The sequence below is a fragment of the Pleurodeles waltl genome, chromosome 7, assembly GCF_031143425.1.
Source record: "Pleurodeles waltl isolate 20211129_DDA chromosome 7, aPleWal1.hap1.20221129, whole genome shotgun sequence".
In the NCBI taxonomy this organism is placed as follows: Eukaryota; Metazoa; Chordata; class Amphibia; order Caudata; family Salamandridae; genus Pleurodeles; species Pleurodeles waltl.
In genome coordinates this window covers 1,283,915,283-1,283,933,660 of record NC_090446.1, presented here as the reverse complement: position 1 = coordinate 1,283,933,660, position 18,378 = coordinate 1,283,915,283, and positions in this window count along the sequence as shown.

The window sequence follows — 18,378 nt, the reverse complement described above, 5'->3', positions numbered from 1 at the left end:
ATGTGCATAGGTAATCATCAATTCAATTGTAAATCAAATATCAGAGCAAATGCATAAAGAGTGCTTCATAAAGGAAAAGTCCCTAGTCTAAATCTCAGAATGGGATTTGGAATAAGCGAGAAAAAGGTGTCAGCTAGAACCTGTGAAGAGCTCCATATAGGGAGGTTAAAGCATAAAGCTTGAGAATCAAATCTCAAATATCCATCAAGGAGAACTTTCCATAAAGTAAAGTTCATGAAACTCAGTAGAGTCTCTAAGCAGCAAAGATTCAGGCAGCATAAGAGCCTCCTAGAGAAAGCAAGAGAAAGAATGTCCCAGGAAAGTCCTAACCTACTCTAGGAAAATGCATTAATGTAAAACCAAGGGGCATATTTATACTTTCTCTTCGCTGCATTTGCGTCATTTTATTTTTATGCAAATGTGGCGCAAACAACTCCAGATTTACATTTTGACACTAGACATGTCTAACGTAAAAATAATGGAGTTAGCGCAATTTTTTGGATGCGCCAATCCACTTCGTGTCAATGAGATCCAAAAAACAACGCTATCCCCTTAGCACCACATTTATCCCCCCGTGACGCACGGGCGGGAGGCAGACTCAAATAATGGCGCTAAGCTTGCTTAGCGCCATTATTTAACGCCTGGGTCATACCATGCGTTAGGGGACCTGTGGAACCATTTCCATGGCCAAACACCATGGAATGAGCCCACAGGTACCCACACCAAACCCCAGGAAGTCCCCCACCACAACAGAGGATGGGGTCCCCCATCCTAGGTAAGTAGGGTAAGTATGGGTAAGTATTATAGACATTTTTTTAAAGTGCCATTGGGGGCCCTAACATGGGGCCTCCTGCATGGCACTGGGAGCAATGGCTATGCCCAGGGGATGCTGGTCCCCTGTGCTGGCCATTTGGGTGGTGGGCATGACTCCTGTCTTTGCTAAGACAGTAGTCATGTTTTTGGATGGTTGTGCGTCTGGAAATAACGCAAGGCTGGTTGGCGGTATCTTTTTTGCCTCTAACCAGCCTAGCTTCATTTTTTATTGTTCAAATTTCTTTATTATGGGTTTTCAGTGTAGGAAAAAAAAAAAGAAAAGCAGAACTGAAAGGGTGTCGCAGCACCCAACAGTCCCCCAGGGACAAACAGGCAATGAGCTGCCCCTTCCCCCGGGTGCGCTAGCTTAAAGTCATGTTTGCAGGACCAGGAATGGGGTCTCTGGCACGGCTACCCTCTGTTCCGCCCATTAGGTAATCTCCTTTTCTTGTAGGCGGAGAAGTCGCAGATATCTAGGGCATGTCAGTTCTCTGAATTACCCTGAGAGCAAGGACAAGAAGGGGTGCCATAGCTCCCTGTAGGAATCTCCCTGTTATGTGAGGGATAGAGTGATCTTTTCCATCCCCAGGATCGACCAGACCCTGTGTAGCCATCCCAGCTGTGTCGGGGTCTGAGGTGTTCCCCAGTGAGTTAGTATGTTTTGAAGGGCCGCCCAAGGCGACACTGATTTGTCGGCCCACATAGATTTGAGGGGAAATGTCAGGGGGTTTGGAAGGCCTAGTATGATGTATGCTGGGAAGCCCGGGAGTTGGATGTTCATGTGGAGATCAATGTCGTATAAGATTCCTTCCCAGTATGAGGTCAGCTTCAGACATTCCCATAAGATGTGGTCAGTGTGCTTAGGCCATTGCACCCCCTCCAGCAAAGAGTTGATCAGGAGCGGTCCATTTAATGGAGTCGAGCCGTGGTGAGATACCAGTAAGTGGCTATCTTTATTGCAATCTCTGTGCTGGTTGCGCAGCGCGCTGTGTGGTGTGCCCTATAATAGATCGCCTCCCAGTCCCCCGGTGTCATGGATCTTCCCAGTTCTGTCTCAAAACGAGCATGACTCCGGATTTTAGGAGTCTTGAGCAAATCATAGAGCTCCAAAATGATGTGTTTGTCTGTCTTCTTGGTCAGCAGCCATTTTTCATATTGTGTATAGAGTCTAAAGGCCTTCTCCCTGATTGAGGGGTGCGATACCCAGTGGCGGACCTGGAGGTAACTCATCCTCTCTGTTTCTGGGAGAGACTGGGTCCTTTTTTTAAAGAGATTATCCCTTCTGCATCAAGCAAATGTCCAATGAAGCGGTAGTAGGGGGCCGTCCAGGCGCGGTAGGCACCGTGGTCCATGCCCGTAGAGAAATCCAGGTTCCCCACAATAGGTGTCAGGGGGAGGAAAAGGAGGTTAGGTTGCTTGATCGGGCTGTTTTGTCCCACACCCTCATGGTGGTTCTGGTGACAAATATAGGCCCCAGGGCCTATGGCAGCATGGGAAGAATGGGATCTTCTAAAGGGAAGTGCCCGCTACTGCACGGTCCATGAACAGCCAGTGCTTGTCCAGCTCTTGTCTAGACCATTCCACCAGGTACCTTAGCTGTGTAGCCTTATAATATTGCCGGACATCTGGGATTCCCATTCCTCCCCTGCGCAGAGATTGACACGCCAGGAGGCTAGTCATTCTAGGTTTCTTGCCCCTCCATACAAAGCGATTAATTTCGCCCTGCAGCGCCTGTAGGGTACCGGAAGGAGGCTCAGTCGGCAGTGCCCGAAATAGAAATAGTGCCCTGGGGAGGACCGACATTTTGATGGCAGCTATTCTGCCAATCCATGAGATGGGATGGTGTCCCCACTTTGCCAGGTCAGCCTTGACCCCTCTCAGGAGGAGCTGGTAGTTCTTCGTTGCAGACTCTGATACTGTCCTAGCTATCTGGATGCCCAGATATGGAACGGAATCCTCCTGCCACCAGAAGGGATGTTGCTCTGCTAATATGCTCACCATCTCCCTGGGAAGCATTAGACTGAGTGCCTAGGACTTTGAGAGGTTTACCCGTAAACCTAACACCATCCTGAAAGGCTCCACCTGGAAGGGAAGTGTGGCACAATGGTTAGAGCGGCAGACCCTGATGCAGAGATCTGGCCCGGGACCAGGGTTAAATTCCCACCTTGGTGGGGCTTGGGCTCAATTCCCTTGGAACAGATAATTCTCGCCTCGGTGCCTAATCTAATTGATGGGTCCCACTCTGTAACTCTGGGCAATAGCTTGCTTAATCTCCACAACGGCCCTCACAGCTATTGGATGCCTGGCTTCACCGTGGGGCTGTCCAGGAGTGGGTGCCTCACAGGGAAAAGCCAAGAGGGGTTCCACAGTGGTATGTGTACAGCGCCTTGAGACCCTAACGGGTGAGTAGTGTGCTATACAAGTGCGAAGTTTACAGTTTTTCACCTCTTCCTGGAGGGCCGGGAGGGCCTTTAACGGGTTGTCAAGTGCCTCTACCACATTGTCTGCCTAGAACGCAATGGTATACTCTTCCCTGCCAAATATAACCCTATGATTTCTGAGTTGTCCCTCACCCTCTGCGCAAAGGGCTCCATATATAGAGCAAAAAGTAGCGGGGACAGCTGGCACCCCTGGCTGGTCCCGCAACCCACTGAAAAGGGAGTGGATGTCACCCCGTTAACTCTGAGGCCCTCGGTTGGTTATATGCACACGCTATCCAGGCTCGGAACCGGGGCCCTAGGCCAAAGTGTTAGAGTGTGGTTTGGAGGTGCGGGCAATAGACTCGATTAAACGCTTTCTCAGCATCTGTGCTGAGCAACATCAGTTTCCTTCCTGCTCACTGTGCCTTGTCTAACGTGTGCAGTAGCCGCTTGGTGTTATCTCCACACTGTCGATTTGGGATGAAACCCAGCTGATCGGGATCTATCAATCAAGGCATTAGCAGGTTCAGGCGGGCAGCAAGACTACCCATAAACAACTTAAAGTCAACGTTTAGCAATGATATAGGTCTGTAGGAACCACACTCAGTGGGGTCCTTCCCAGGCTTTGGGATTACCACTATGGCTGTATCCAGCGTAGGTGATGGCATTTCCTGTGGACCCGTGATATTGTTAAAGAATTGGGTTCGGAACGGTGCCAGGCTGCTACACAATGTTTTGTAGAGAGAGCCAGGGAAACCGTCTGGTCCCCGGGATTTTGAGATCTCCAATCGAGCTATTGCCGAGATTACCTCCTCTAACCTAATGGGGGCATCATGTGGGGCCTCCTCTACGGGCGTCAGTTTAGTCATGTGGGCCTGATTGAAATATTGCAGTGAGGTACCCAGATCAGCCTGTTGGGGTGAGTAAAGAGCCTGATAAAAGCTACAGAAGGCCGAGGCGATCTGAGTATTGCTTGTTACCACTGGTCCCTCTGGGTGCCTAATCACTGCCGCAGCCGTGGACTGCCGCTGAGCCCTAAGCCTGGTGGCCAAATGACGGCTGCATCTGTTGCTGCCCACGTAATAGGAATGACAGAGTTGGAGAGCTGCGTATTCCACCCTATCCATGTCGAGCCCCACTAGTTGTGTCCTAGCTACATTGAGTTGTCTTCAGACCCTCAGAGCCCCCGTCCTCTTGTGTATACTCTCAAGTTCCATCACCTGCTGCTGTAGGTGTGCCCTTTTCTCGCGTCTGATTTTATTATCTGACTCAGATATCGCTATAAGTTCCCCTCTAATTACCGTTTTCAGCCTGTCCCACAGTAGGGAGAGTGGAGTGTCAACCATGTCATTAAATTCTAGGTAGGTAGTGATGGCTTTGGTTATCTGGGCGACCACCTTCAGCCTCATCAGGAGTGTGGACCTCATTCACCAAGGGTGGGGGCCATCAGCCCCGAGGGGGGCGTTGAGCGTAAGGGCGACTGCTGCGTGGTCCGATAAAGCACAGGGCTCAATATCTATGTCACCCATCATCTGTGCGATTTCCTTAGACCCCAAGAAAAGGTTGATGCGGACATAAGTCTGATATGCATGGGAATAGAAGGTGTAGTCTCTAGTGGTAAGGTTCCTGACCCTCCAGAGGTCCTGAAGCCCCCACACCTCCTGCCTCTCCAAGCCTCTCGCAGGCAGAGTCCCGGTCCAACCATATCTGGAAGCGGATCTGTCCCATTCCTTGTGTAAAACTATTTTGAAGTTGCCCTCTATGAGCAACTGCCTGCCGTGTGTAGTCATGACCCCCACGAGAGCCCTGAGAATGAACCCTTCCTGGCCCTCGTTGGGAGCGTAGATAGATGCTAAAACCACTTGGGTACCCCCAAAGTATATTCTATAGGCCAGCCGGCGTCCCTGTATTTTGGCAATCTTGTCACCCACCCTCCCCTGGAAGGAGCGTGATACCAGGAGTGCGAGCCCTGCCACCTTTGTCCCGCATGAGAAGAAGTGTTGTTTAGGGAAAGATCTGGACCACATTCTATGCTGCAGAAATTAGGCGGGTCTCCTGGAGGAGGCATAGGTCCGCTCCTGTGTGTTCTAGATATGAAAGGATCGCTCTGCACTTGATTGGATTATCCAACCCCTTGACATTGAGTGTGACAATTTTAACAATCATGTGGGCGGTATGAGTGGGGTATCGTCAGCCAGTGTGTCCCCATGCGGGTCCCATTATTTCCTCCCTCAAGCAAGTGAGCCTCAGTCTGGATACAGGTCCCGTCCACGTGGCAACTGTAACTGCATATGAATGTCGCGCACACTTCCCTCACCCTTAAACCAAACACATTTAAACAACATAGTCAGACAGCCCAGCGAAGAGGAGCCAGGGTAGCCCGCATAGTCCTGAGGATGTACCTAAGTTCCAGGACCTTGCGCCCCAAGTGATCTGGTGTTCTTTGGGTGCCCTTTTGCCCCCCTCCCTGCCCGATGCGGCTACTTGTCTTCCAGGCCCATGGCCCTCACCCCTTCTCCTTATCTGCCTTCTTCCTGTCCCCATTGAGGGACTGCAGGACTGCTCTTCTTTCTGACACCATAGTCTCACAGTCCGGCTTGGTGCGTCCATGCAGTACAGTCTGCCAATGTGTGCGTCTCCTGTTCTTGCGTTCTGTCTTGGGCAAGCTCTGGCTCTCCACTGAGGGCTCCTCCAGTTGCACAACATTGTAGGCCTCCTTCAGTGAGCGCAGTTGGTGCAATTTACCCTCCCATCTGACAATTAGTCAGAAGGGATGACCCCAGGGATAGGGGACTCTTTTATCTCTAAGGTAGGAGGTGATTGGTCGAAAGTCTATTTTGAATGGTGATAGTAGCCAGGTCCTGATATAGAAGCAGTGTGTGGCCCCAGAAATTCAGGGAATGTTGCTCACTCGCCATCCAAAGTATGCATTCCTTCATGGGGAAGTCGTGGATGCAAGCTAAGATATCTGCTGGTGGTATATGAGGCAGGCTCGGTGGTCCCACTCTGTGGACCCCTAAGATTTGGTGGAAGAGGTCCCATACATAAGCCAGTATGTCCTCCTCTTGGGCCCCGGTTGGTGCTCCCCGGATGCGGATGTTGTTACGCCTCAACCGGTTCTCCAGGTCCTCTGCACGCACCTGGAGTTCGATTTGTTGGTCCTGTATCCGAATTATGTCTTCTTGTAGCTACTCGATCTCCTCGCCTCTGGCCTACTCATGCTCTTCCAGAGTAGCCACTCACTCGGCAACCTCCTCTAACTCTCAGCGCACCACCTTCAGGTGCTGAGATAGGTCCCTCTTCATCGCCTGTATGTCATACCTAAGCGATGTAAAGAGACCCTCCAGAAAGCTCCTTGTGATGGGTGACCCATTGTCCTCATCTGTCTCCTCCTCTCTTAGCTTTCCTGTCACAGGGTTCTCCGCTTCCACTTTGCCAGCCGCTGGCTTGGTCATCATGTCCTTGTCAGATCTATCCCTTTTGGGACGTATGGCCGCCATTTCTCTTCACTCTCTTTGATTGTCCTGTCAGACGCTGCTCTGCTCTCTTCTTCGCGGCGGGCACACAGGTCGCACAAAGCCTCGCCCACGTGGCTCGGTAGCTCACTCCAGTGCCCCGTCGAGCACCCGGGACTGGGCCAATCATGCACACCCAATGCTACCCGACACCCCCTCAGGTCCGCCGCTCCCCGTTGGCCTCACCTGGCTCTGTCCAGCTCTGTTCTTTGCAGTGGGCGTGGGGACCCTAGTTTCCAGCTAGTTGTCTGGAGGCTCCCACTTCCCAGTCCTCCTCAGGCAGGGGGTTGGCACGAACACAGGCTCTCCCGGGCCCTACTCTGCATGGGTAGGGAGCCTCCGGCGACTTCTGCTGGACTCTCGCGGGGCTCGCTGCATCATGGTGGGTCGGGGGCCCGCTCCTCATATGCCAAGGGCTGGGAGGGCCTACTCGATCCGGGCCCAGCCCCTCCTCCACCGCTGTCCCCAGGGCCGCCTCCCGCTGTCCTCACTCCCCGATCGGGCAGACGGACCCTGTTGCTGGCCAAGCTCGTCACCAAGTCCAGATGGGGCCTCCTGGCCTCTCTGTCAGTTCCAGTTCTGCTCCTGGCATTGCGCCTGGGCCTGGACACACTGCTCCATCGCTACTGTCTCTCCTCGGTGTGTCTCAGCAGAGGCAGACCAGGGATGACCCGGGGCCCTCAGACCGCATGTTCCCTCCTTCCTCGCTGGCCGTCCCCTTCTGTGCTTGCCCGTTGCTGCTCTGGACGTGGCTCAGGTGCCAGGGGCGCTGAGGTCCTGGATTGGGGGCCTTCTCCTCTTTACCGGCCCCGGGGTACCTCCGCCCGCCGCTCCTTCTCACCGAGCCGCCAGGCAATTCCTGCCTCAGTCCGCCCCCACCTCCAGGTCCCGGCGTGGGACACCGCTCGCTCCTTCACCTCTCGCTCCACTTCTGGCACCTCACCTGCATGGGCCGGCAGCACCACCTCTCCGACCGCCTGTGTGCGTCTTTCACCAGGGCCCCTGACAGGGAGCAAGCCTGCCGCTCGTGGCATCACTAGTGCTCCAGTGACACCGCCATCTTGAGTCACCCGGGCATGGAGCCCGCATGCTCCGTCCTCCGGGGCCAACCGGAACCTGCTTCGCTCACCCACGTAGCTTGTGGGGTGTGTCCTGGATGCCAGGGGGCAGTGGCCATGCAGTTGTTGCCCCAGGGGGACAGCGAGCAAGGCATACCCCGAAGGAGAGGATGGAGAGGCACAATTGTCCACCCTATCCGTCCGCCATCTTAGCTCTAGTGTCATTTTTTTTACGCAAAACCCCCTTCACCCCTACTGCCACCTACACCCAGCTAGTGTAATTTTTTTACGCTAGCCCAAGCTTAGCACGGCTTGGGGCATTCCATAAATTTGGCATCCGGTTAGCGCTTTGGAATGACGCAAGCCAGTGGTAAACTTTTTGACACTAAACTGCATTAGCGCAGTTTTGAACCAAAAAGTATAAATATGGGCCCAAGGGTTTAAACTTTTGTAACGTGTTTCTTTGTTCACTCAGTCTCGTCCAATCAGCAGATGGTGTCTTCACCGTCTTCCCATAATGGAAACAATAGTTCATGCACAACAGTGTTCAACTGCAACATTTTTATAAGAATTCTAAATCCATGGGTGAGAGTTCTTACCATTGACTTCTGTTAGAGAAAACTTCAGTTCATGGTTAGATTTTTACATCATTCCATTAAATCACAAGCTACCTATTGATTCTAAGAGCAAGCTTGTTCATTTTGAAACATTCAGTGGAAATAAGCTGATACACTTTATTACATTATTATAATCTCACAAAATATGCCTATGGAAAGGTTAAAACTAACTTTTCTTACGCTAAGCCATTAAATCCTCAGCACATTAGCTTCATTGAAAGTTCAACATTTCATATTCTTAACGTAGGTCGAGTTTGCAAACTACAGCATCAGCTTTTCAAGCCTAACAAGTGTAAATGTCTGCCCAGTGCATTTACTTGAATTAAAACATTGCATTTTTGTCGGAGGCCAACAGGTGAACTCTACACGTTACTACATTAATCTTCTTTTCATTTAAAACACTTCCCCAACTGTATCACCACATTCTATAGAAGTGATGGTTTCTAAACATGGCCTTAAAAATAATCATGCCCCAAATGCCCTGATGCCAAGCCATCAGTTCTCATGTGTGCCCTGTTTGTGACCACGGATGATGAGATAGATGGAGTAACCATATTATCTATAAAATGGGTGAAATACGGTAATTGCCTAGGGTCACTCAATTTGGTCAAGAAAGCAAGCAGATATTGGTTCCAGGTCATGGTTGCACAAGACAACAAAATGGTTGTCACTTTCTATCTTACGTTTTAAAATTAAAGCTCAATGCTTTGTCTTTAATTGTTTGAGGAGCTACATTTTATTACTGTATTAAATAAATGTTTTATATGTTAAATCAAGTTGAAACAAGAAGATTTTCTAGAATAAGATGATTCATGGAAGGGCAGGAGAGACAGAAACAACATGGAGGTTCAGCTCATTTTTGCCTTGAGGTTTCAAGAGGATGTTTTCCTGCACCAGAGCTGGGCTTCATGCTCAAGCTGGCTCAAGCCTTGAGGTGCTCACCTGCTTCTATTCCCAACACACACAGGCACACAAAGAATGCTAATATTTGACATGCTAATACGTGAATAACTGGCAAAAGATATACTAAATAAGCATTTGAAAACCCAATGTGTGTGGCCTTGGCAAGCTGTGCTATGGTTATATATATTTTTGTTTTTTTATTGCAAGCATATGTCATAAAAATAAAAGAGAAAGAAAACGTATGTCTAAATGTGGTAGCATGAATACTTACTATCAGGCAGGTGTAACTAGAACAATATATATATATATATATATATATATATATATATATATATATATATGTGTGTATATATATATATATATTTATATATAATATATATATATATAAGGGTACTTTATAGTTAGGAAATAGAATTTTTAAAAACATAGAAACACATTTAAAAAACAAAAGGTTGGGGCGTGAAGATGGTGGTCGCACTCTAGGAGTGCTCCAGACCCTCCGTCATCCGCCGCCATCCCCGTCACTGTACAGCCATCAGCGACGATATGGATGCCTTGTGAGTACCTCTTAGTCTCTCTACACTGAGGGAGAAATGTTTACCTGACAGATTGTTAGGATGTAGGAGGCCTGACAGTTAGAGGCTGACCATGGGTCAAAATGTGAGGCGTGTCTTGCTACTGAAGCCCTGATGGTAGGAGAAGGGAGGATCGGGACCTGGACCCGTCCACCACCCACTCTGAACTGTCTAGAAGCAACTCCCTTGTGCCACGGTTGATTGTGGACCTGGTGGGGGCTCGCACTCACTGAGTGCCACCCAGTCTGACCCATCGAGGATCAGGCAGATGAGAACTGAAGGAGCAGTGCTCCCATTGGGACCTAAGATTTGTGAACAAGGGGCCAGGGAGGAGTATCGGGATCGTCCAGGAAGGGGTTCTGACCCCCTCTTTCACATGCTTACCTGGAGGCTGCCAGGGGTGCTTGACTGCGACATTCTTGCTGCACTGCCTGCCTGGAGGTGGGCCTTCGCCGCTTCACGGGGGCTGCCACAAAGGCCTGCCAAGCCTGCCCCAGGATTCCACTCTGCTCCCGGCGGCCCTGAGAACCGCAGTGTGACCTCTGGGAGTCGTACCTGCTTCAGCACTGTAACTGGCCTCCAGAGCTCTGGCAGGCACCTCTTTCCTGCGTGGGCTTCCTCCATCATGAGGTGAACCTGGAGCTGGGGCCCTGCCTACAGCCCTGAATAAGTCTTGGATGTGGCCAACGCCACCCCCCTGGACTGAAAGTGAGGAGCGAATGGCGGGGGGAGTGAGGAGTGAGGCACGTCCCTTGCTTTGCCTGCCTCTGGCCCCCACTGACTGCCTGGCCCTTGCTGTTTACACCAGGCCCAAATCATCTTTGCAGTTGACCTCAACCAGATTCATTGGTCCCGCTTCCTTGGCTTATCTGATTGCACGAATACCACACAATCAACAATATCCTGTACCGACTGTGTGCTTAAAGTCCCTGCACCGGGACCCTATACATTCATTTGATGTTCCAAGGCCTCTCATATGTTGAAGCAGTGGGGGGAATCCGGGACACCCACGGTCCCGCCAGACCTAATTACCCATCTTTGAAAATGTCCCTATGGACTACACTAGAGGAACCCCATGACCTGAGGAGGGTGGGATACACAGTAGGGGGCGAACACTGGGTGGCACATGTGTCCAACATCTTCGATCACTGACTCTATGTCTCTCCTGTGGCTACCTCATGTGGTCCTTGTGCCCCTTCAACTGCATAGTTCTCACTGGGCTCTGACGCTTCTCACCTCTACAGACATCCCTGCTCTTTGCTTTTGGGGGGGGCGGGGCGTTCCCACATGGACACCTAGCTGCTCGTTCTGCTACAGGCTGTGACAAGCGGGCTGGGCCTACTCACAATGTTCTGAGATAGGCCCCAGCTGGGATAGAAGGGGACAAGTCAGCAAAATCCCACTCCTCCCAGCCCATATCGATAAATTCACCACTCCAACTGGAACACATGGGGGTGATACCATACAAGGCCCTGCTTCCTCAGGGGGAGACACTGATAAAATCTTGCAAATGATCCAGAACTCACAATCAGTGGTCGAGACTAAGCTCAGAGAGGCACAGGTGGATGTGTGTTGTGGGTACTCTAGCACATCCAAGAGCTCGATTGCAGTAAGGTGCTGTTGCTTGCAACATTCAGATTTATTTGAGTATATTTATTACATCATTGAATATCAAGTTTGCAATAACCAATGCTTGTTAAATGCCTCATTTATTATAACCAATGCATGTTGATTATGCACATTGTATCCCACCTTCTAAACTTGTGCCAACTGTAACTGCCAAAACATGTGCTTTTCACAATGTGATCTGTATTGAACATGTGCCACAATCCGGAGGATAATTGCTCATTTCCTTAACAAGCAACCAAATGCCTTTCCACCTGCTCCAACTGTAACTGCCAAAACATGTGTTCTTCACAATGTGATCTCTATTGAACCTGTGCCACGATCAGGAGGATAATTGCTCATTTCCTTAACAAGCAATCAACTACCAAAAAGCACATGTGCACATTTGATTATTTAAGGATGCTTGTGAGTCTGAGGGCTTGCTTGGCATCATACCTATTGCTCCGCTCACCTGCCTTCAGTTTAGTTCCAGTGCAAGTCAAGTTCCTTGTCCTCCAGCCTGCCTCCAGTCATGTTCAGGTGTTCCGTGTTCTCCAACCAGCTTCCAGTCGAGTTCCAGCATTACACGTCCTCCGGACAGCCTCCAGTCAAGTTCCGGCAATCCTCGCCTTCCAGCCGGCTCTCCTATTCCTTCTTCTGCTGATGATCCTGTATTTCCTGTAAAAGAGAAAAAGCAAGACAAGTGAAAAAAAAACAGTTTAGGTTCTTCTGACGTTTTCAAGCAAGTAACTTAATTTCAAGGTAAAGAAAGATTGATCGCTTAATGCGCGCTGCACTAAAGTCAGTTAAACAAAACAGAGCTCTATCTTTTAAATAATTTATGACAAGAACTAGCATGATTTATCATTTGGGTGGGAATCCAAGATACCGCTATACAGAGATTAAGGAAAGACATATTTCCTGTAACAAGCACTCCCCTGAAAATTAGGAGATTGGAAATAGAGTAAGTTTATCAAAACTATTATTGGCACAATATTACGCTAGAACACAAAGGAGCCCTTTTGTCAAGTTGATTGTTTTTGAGTTTGTACATTGCTTCAGAGGCTCTGTGAAAGTATTGTAAAATGAGGAAGAAACGTATTCAGTCTTATAGAAAAGTATGTAAAGAACGCACTATGTTCCTCATTATGACCCTGGCGGTGAGTGATAAAGTGGCGGTGATACCGCAAACAATTTTCACCCGATACACGGCAGAATATTGCAAGGACAACAGGGATGCACCAAGGTGAATGTATTGATATCAACAGCTAATAAATAATCTAGTTGTCCGTGAAACAGATATGTACAAATGTACACAAAGGGACTCTGCCCAGTCCAATGTTCAAAGGGCCCACATGGCCACAGGGCACAGTCCAAGGCCCATCTTGAATCCTGACTACATCCGGATAGAACTCTGCAAGGGCATCAGTTTGCAAGTGGGCAGGCACCTCAGGGGAATGGGGGGCACCTCAGCTGAAGTCAGGAACAAGCCTACTGGTTTTGGAGGGGGCTCCATGCCCATTACTCTGTCCTGAGGAGTGCAAGGACACAAGCTCTCAGGTGGGTGACATTCCTACGGGTTCTGGAGGGGGCTCCATGCCCAGTTCCCTGGGAAGTACAAGGCCACAGTCTCTGGAGTGGGTGACTTTCCCACTGGTTCTAGAGGAGGCTTCATGCCCAGTAAGTCTCTGTCCTGGGGAGTGCAAGGCAACAGCCTCTGGAGTGGGTGAGTTTCCCACTGGTTCTGGAGGGGGCTCCATGACCAGTTCTCTGTCCTGGGGAGTGCAAGGCCACAGTCTCTCAGGTGGGTGACTTTCCCACTGATTCTGGAGGGGGCCCCTCGTGCAACAGCCCCTGGAGGGTGGCCTACATGGCTTCTGCTGGTAGTGATGGCTGCAATGTGGTGACAGCTGGAGGTGCCTCCTGGGCAGCCTCTTCAGGTGGTGATGGCTGCATGTTTGTGGCAGATGGAGGTGCCTCCTGGGCAGCCTATGCAGGTGGTGATGGCTGCACTTCCTCAGCTGGCTTTGGGGGACCGTGACCACTGGTTGTGGTGGAGGTGTCACCCTGACAGCCTCGGCTGGAGTAGAGGGCTTCGTCCTCTCCATGACATGGGGTGTGGAATCCTTACCCTTTCTGGCAGGGGTTGATGGCTTCTTCCCCTTCATTGCAGGTTGCACGTGTTTTTTGACCTTCCAGGCAGGAGTCGAGGGCTTCTTCTCCTTCAAAGCAGGAGGTGCAGGCTCCTTCCCCTTCTTAGATGGAGGTGTGGGATCCTTACCCTTTTTGGCTGGTGGAGTGGGATCCTTCACTGACTTCCCACTATGACTAGGTGGTGCCACCACTGTCCGTGTGGACTGTTTGGCTGAGGCGCTGGGCTGAGTCGTTGGGACCCAGCTTTCACGGGCAGGACAGGCGGGGGGAGGGAGGGAAGAGGTCAAGTTGGGCAAGGAAAAGCTTTTTAGGACGGTGGGGTGGGAGAAGGGAGGAAGGATGGGAGTGGAGGTTGAGGTAGTAGTTGTAGCAGGTGTATGTCTGCTGGATTTGGGTGCAGGCGCATGGGTAGTATGCTGATGTTAGGTGGATGGCTGTTGGGTGTGTGAGTGCTTGCGTTTGTGTCCTTTGGGGGGGGGTACAGATAGGGTGGGAGAGGACACAGGGGACGCGTGAATGAATGTTGTGGAGGTGTCTGCTAGTGAGGTGTGGTGATGCTGGTGGTGGATGTTGGTGCAGTGCATGCAGGTGTGAGTGTGGACATGACTGGAAAGGAGGTGGAGAAGGAGAGGGAGAAAATGGAGGCAGTGGATGTTGTTGTGTTTGCAACTGTCTGGTGTTTGTGTGAGTGATTGTGGGAGGAAGTGTGGTGCTTGTGTTGGCCTGTGCCACTCTTGGGTGTTGTCTTGTGTGCATGCTCGTCAGTATGTGTGCATAGGATGGGTTGGGGTTGAGGAGACTGGGACTAGAAAGTGGTAGTTGGAGGGGAGACGGTAGAAACAGGGACAATGGCTACCATCAGAGAGGAGGCGAGAGCCTGAATCAATCTCTGTTGGGCCGCCAATCCACTGTGGATGCCCTCCAGAAATGCATTGCATTGCTGCATCTGGGATGACAGCCCCTGGATGGCATTCACAATGGTTGATTGCCCTACAGAGATGGATCTCAGGAGGTCAATAGCCTCCTCACTGAGGGCAGCACGGCTCACTGGGGCAGGGCATGAGGTGCCTGGGGCGAAGGTGATGCCCACCCTCCTGGGTGAGCGGGCATGGCCAACTTGCTGAGGGGCTTCGGGGGGGGGGTGGCGCTGGTACGGGGTGGCGGCTGTACCTGCAGCTGGGGTGGCCACAGAGGTATCCACCACCACCAGGGATCTCCTATCGGAGGAGGTATCTGAGTCTGTGTTGTCACCTCCTGTCTCTGCCATGGTGCTCCCCTTGCCCTCCGTCCCACTGGTTCCCTCGGCATCGGTGGATGCAGCTCCCTCTGTCGCCGGTGCCCCTGCTCCTCCGCCAGATGATGCTAATGCACACCAGGACAGGATGAAGGAACAAAAAAGGGGGGGGAGAGAAAAAGGAAACACTGTGTCAATTACTGCATCCACACCACAGTTGGCATCCACAGCACCGTCACAGGGATCAGGCTTAAGCACTATGCATTGCACTGCCAGTGATATGGCTAGATGCTAAGGCAAGATGAGGGCCACACACCGCCAATTGCACCCCTCCTGGTACCCACAAAGCCCTGCCTAAAATGGAATGCTAACAAGCTAGGTTACCTGCATTTGCCATACAACCATTGCCCTAGAGTTGACCACACTGCAATGTCTGGCCTGGCCGTAGGGGCACCCACTAACTCACATCCACAACCCGGATCCCATCCCACCTGCCAAATTTTAGAATAATACCCACCGTACTCATCCCCGTGTGGCTGCTTTGATTCCCTCAAGCGCCCATCCAGCTCTGGGTAGGCCACCGCCAGTATGGGGGTCAGGTTCCGACGAGCACCTCTTCCTCGTTGGGAGGCCATCCCCAGCTGGGCCTCCGCAGTCTTCCGTGCCCAGGGTCTCAGGTCATCCCACCGTTTCCGACAGTGGGTGCTCCGCCTGCCATAGACCCCCCAGGGTCCGCATGTCCTTGGCAATGGCACTCCATAATCCCTTCTTTTGATGGGCGCTGACCTACAGAGGCAATACAGACAGGAGAACACCATTAAAGAAACAGTCCAGCCTGTCACACAAATGGCCCACCATTCCTGTTTCCATCACCATTGGCACACACATCGCCTGATGCACACCATGTACACCACCCCAAGATATTTCCCCAGCCCACTGATGACACAATGCTTGCACACACATCTCCATGCATCCTTCTCACATGCCTTGTGCCCAATGTGTACTCACCAGTTGGTCTGTAGGCCCATACAGCAGTCCGTACTGGGGTAGGACCACATCCACCAGCCGCTCCAACTGCTCCAAAGTGAAGGCAGGGGCCCTTTCCCCAGTCACATGGGCCATGGTGGCTTCCAGACACAGGTCACAGCAGCACACTCAGTGTAAGTGTTCTCCAGTTGAAGGTTAGGAACCAAGTGAGGAATCAGATAGAAAATGGCAGTCATGTCCGTGGCGGTAAACATTGTCATCGCCGGCACAGATCCCCATTGCCCACTATACTCCATAGAGCCCCATATTATCCAATGAGCAATTGCACAGCGGTGCAAGACCGCCTTCCGCCACAACGCCCAACGTCGCCAGAATTACCTCACTTCCACCTGTCCCTAAATACAGGACAGACGGTCACCATTTCAGGGAGGCACTACAGTCATATCGACATTAACTGCGTCACAGATTAGATTGGCACATACCTCGCCATTTACACTGTCCCATAACACAAATGCACCGTGTACACCTAAGTTGTGGTTCCATTGTACAAATTGTGACAGCCTACTCGCTCTTGTGTCCCTTAGATACCTACCGCTGTGGATGAATAAGAGGTGGAGACATACCCCTGTGTACGGACCCCTTGTGGACTTGGCTACACTGGAGGACAGGCACATTATCCTCACCTATAGACTTGACAGGGCCACAATCACAGAGCTGAGCTGTGTCCCCGATTGGAGCCAGACCTGATCTCATCTATCCGTCATCCGACTGGGATCCCCCCTATTCTGCAAGTGCTATCAGTGCTCCATTTTTTGGCAACTGGTTCTTTCCAAGTGACAGTGCGTTTGGCAGCAGTAATATCACAGCCAATGTTCTCAATCGTGCTGGCAAGAGTCTTGTCTGTACTGGTAAAACACATGTGCAGCTACATTTCTTTCCCCCAGGTGGAATATTTGGCTACTGTGAAGGCCGGATTCTATGCAATGGGACATATCCCCAACATTATTGGGGCGAGTGACGGGACTCATATTACTTTTGTCCCCCCGCCAGAATGAACAGGTGTTCAGGAATCGTAAGAGTTTCCACTCACTGAATGTGCAGATGGTGTGCCTGGCGGACCAGTACATCACCCGCGTCAATGCTAAGTATCCTGGGTCGGTGCATGATGCCTTTGTTCTGAGGAATAGCAACATCCCAAATGTGATGGCCCAACTACAGAGGTACAGGGTGTGGCTAATAGGTAAGCCTTGGTCCCCACCCACTGTATGTTAGTGTATACCTTCAGGTGTTCCCCCTATAGGATTGTGTAAGGCTAAATGTGGTTCCTCAATACTTGCAGGTGACTTTGGCTACCCAAACCTATCGTGGCTGCTGACCCCTGTGAGGAATGCCAGGACAGGGGCTGAGGTACGTTATAATGAGGCACATGGGCGAACCAGAATGATCATCGAGAGGACCTTCGGGCTCCTGAAGGCCAGGTTCAGGTGCCTCCATCTGACAGATGGATCCCTGTGCTACTCAACCAAGAAGGTCTGCCATATACTAGTGGCATGCTGCATGTTGCACAACCTGGCCCTCAGACAGCATGTACCCTTCTGCAGGAGGAGGAGACTGGAGATGCCCCTGTGGCAGCAGTAGATCCTCAGGACAGTGAGGATGAAGAGGCTGAGGATAAGGACAACAGAATATCAGTTATCCGTCAATACTTCCAATGACACACAGGTGAGACAGAGCAACTGACCATTCCTATGACTTGGCATGATGGCATTAACTTCCTTTGCATCTCAACTGACTGTCACCTATGGCTTGTCGTTTTACAGATGTTGGTGATATTACAACTGTGTACTGATGTGCTGATGACAGACAGCTACAGGCCCTTATTTCTATGCTCTCATAGTGTTCAGATCATTTGCACTAGATGTGACTGTTTCCATAAATACACAGTTTCAAAACATAAAACACTAGTAGTCAAGTTGTGCTCAAGGGTGTTTACTGTAGTGCTAAGAAATTGAGGAGAAAGTGCAATGGAATGGGGTGATGATGGAGGAAAGTCCAGGGTATTGTTCCAGTCTGTTTGTAGCACAGGTCCAGTGTCCAAGTGGCCATAGGAAGGGGAGCAAAGGCAGTTCAAAGTGGAAAAAGGGACTGTGTGGGACACAAGGGGGACAATCAGGAGAGTCTCATTTCCTGGCAGTGGTCTTGGCAAGTGTCTCTGGCTTTTGTCTGGCTCGCAGGGAACATTTGCGGGGTGGTTTTCCTTCTGCAGGGGGAGGAGTGCTGGTGGCCTGTGGGTCCTGTGACGGGGCCTCCTGCCCACTAGCTGCAGCGGAAGTGGAGGGCTGGTCAATGGGCTAGCTAGTGGTAGGGGCCCGCTGCTGTGCTGTTGCCTCCCTCATGATGTTGGCCATGTCTGCCAGCACCCCTGCTATGGAGATCAGGGTGGTGTTAATGGCCTGCAATTCCTTCCTGATCCCCTGATACTGTCCCTCCTGTAGCC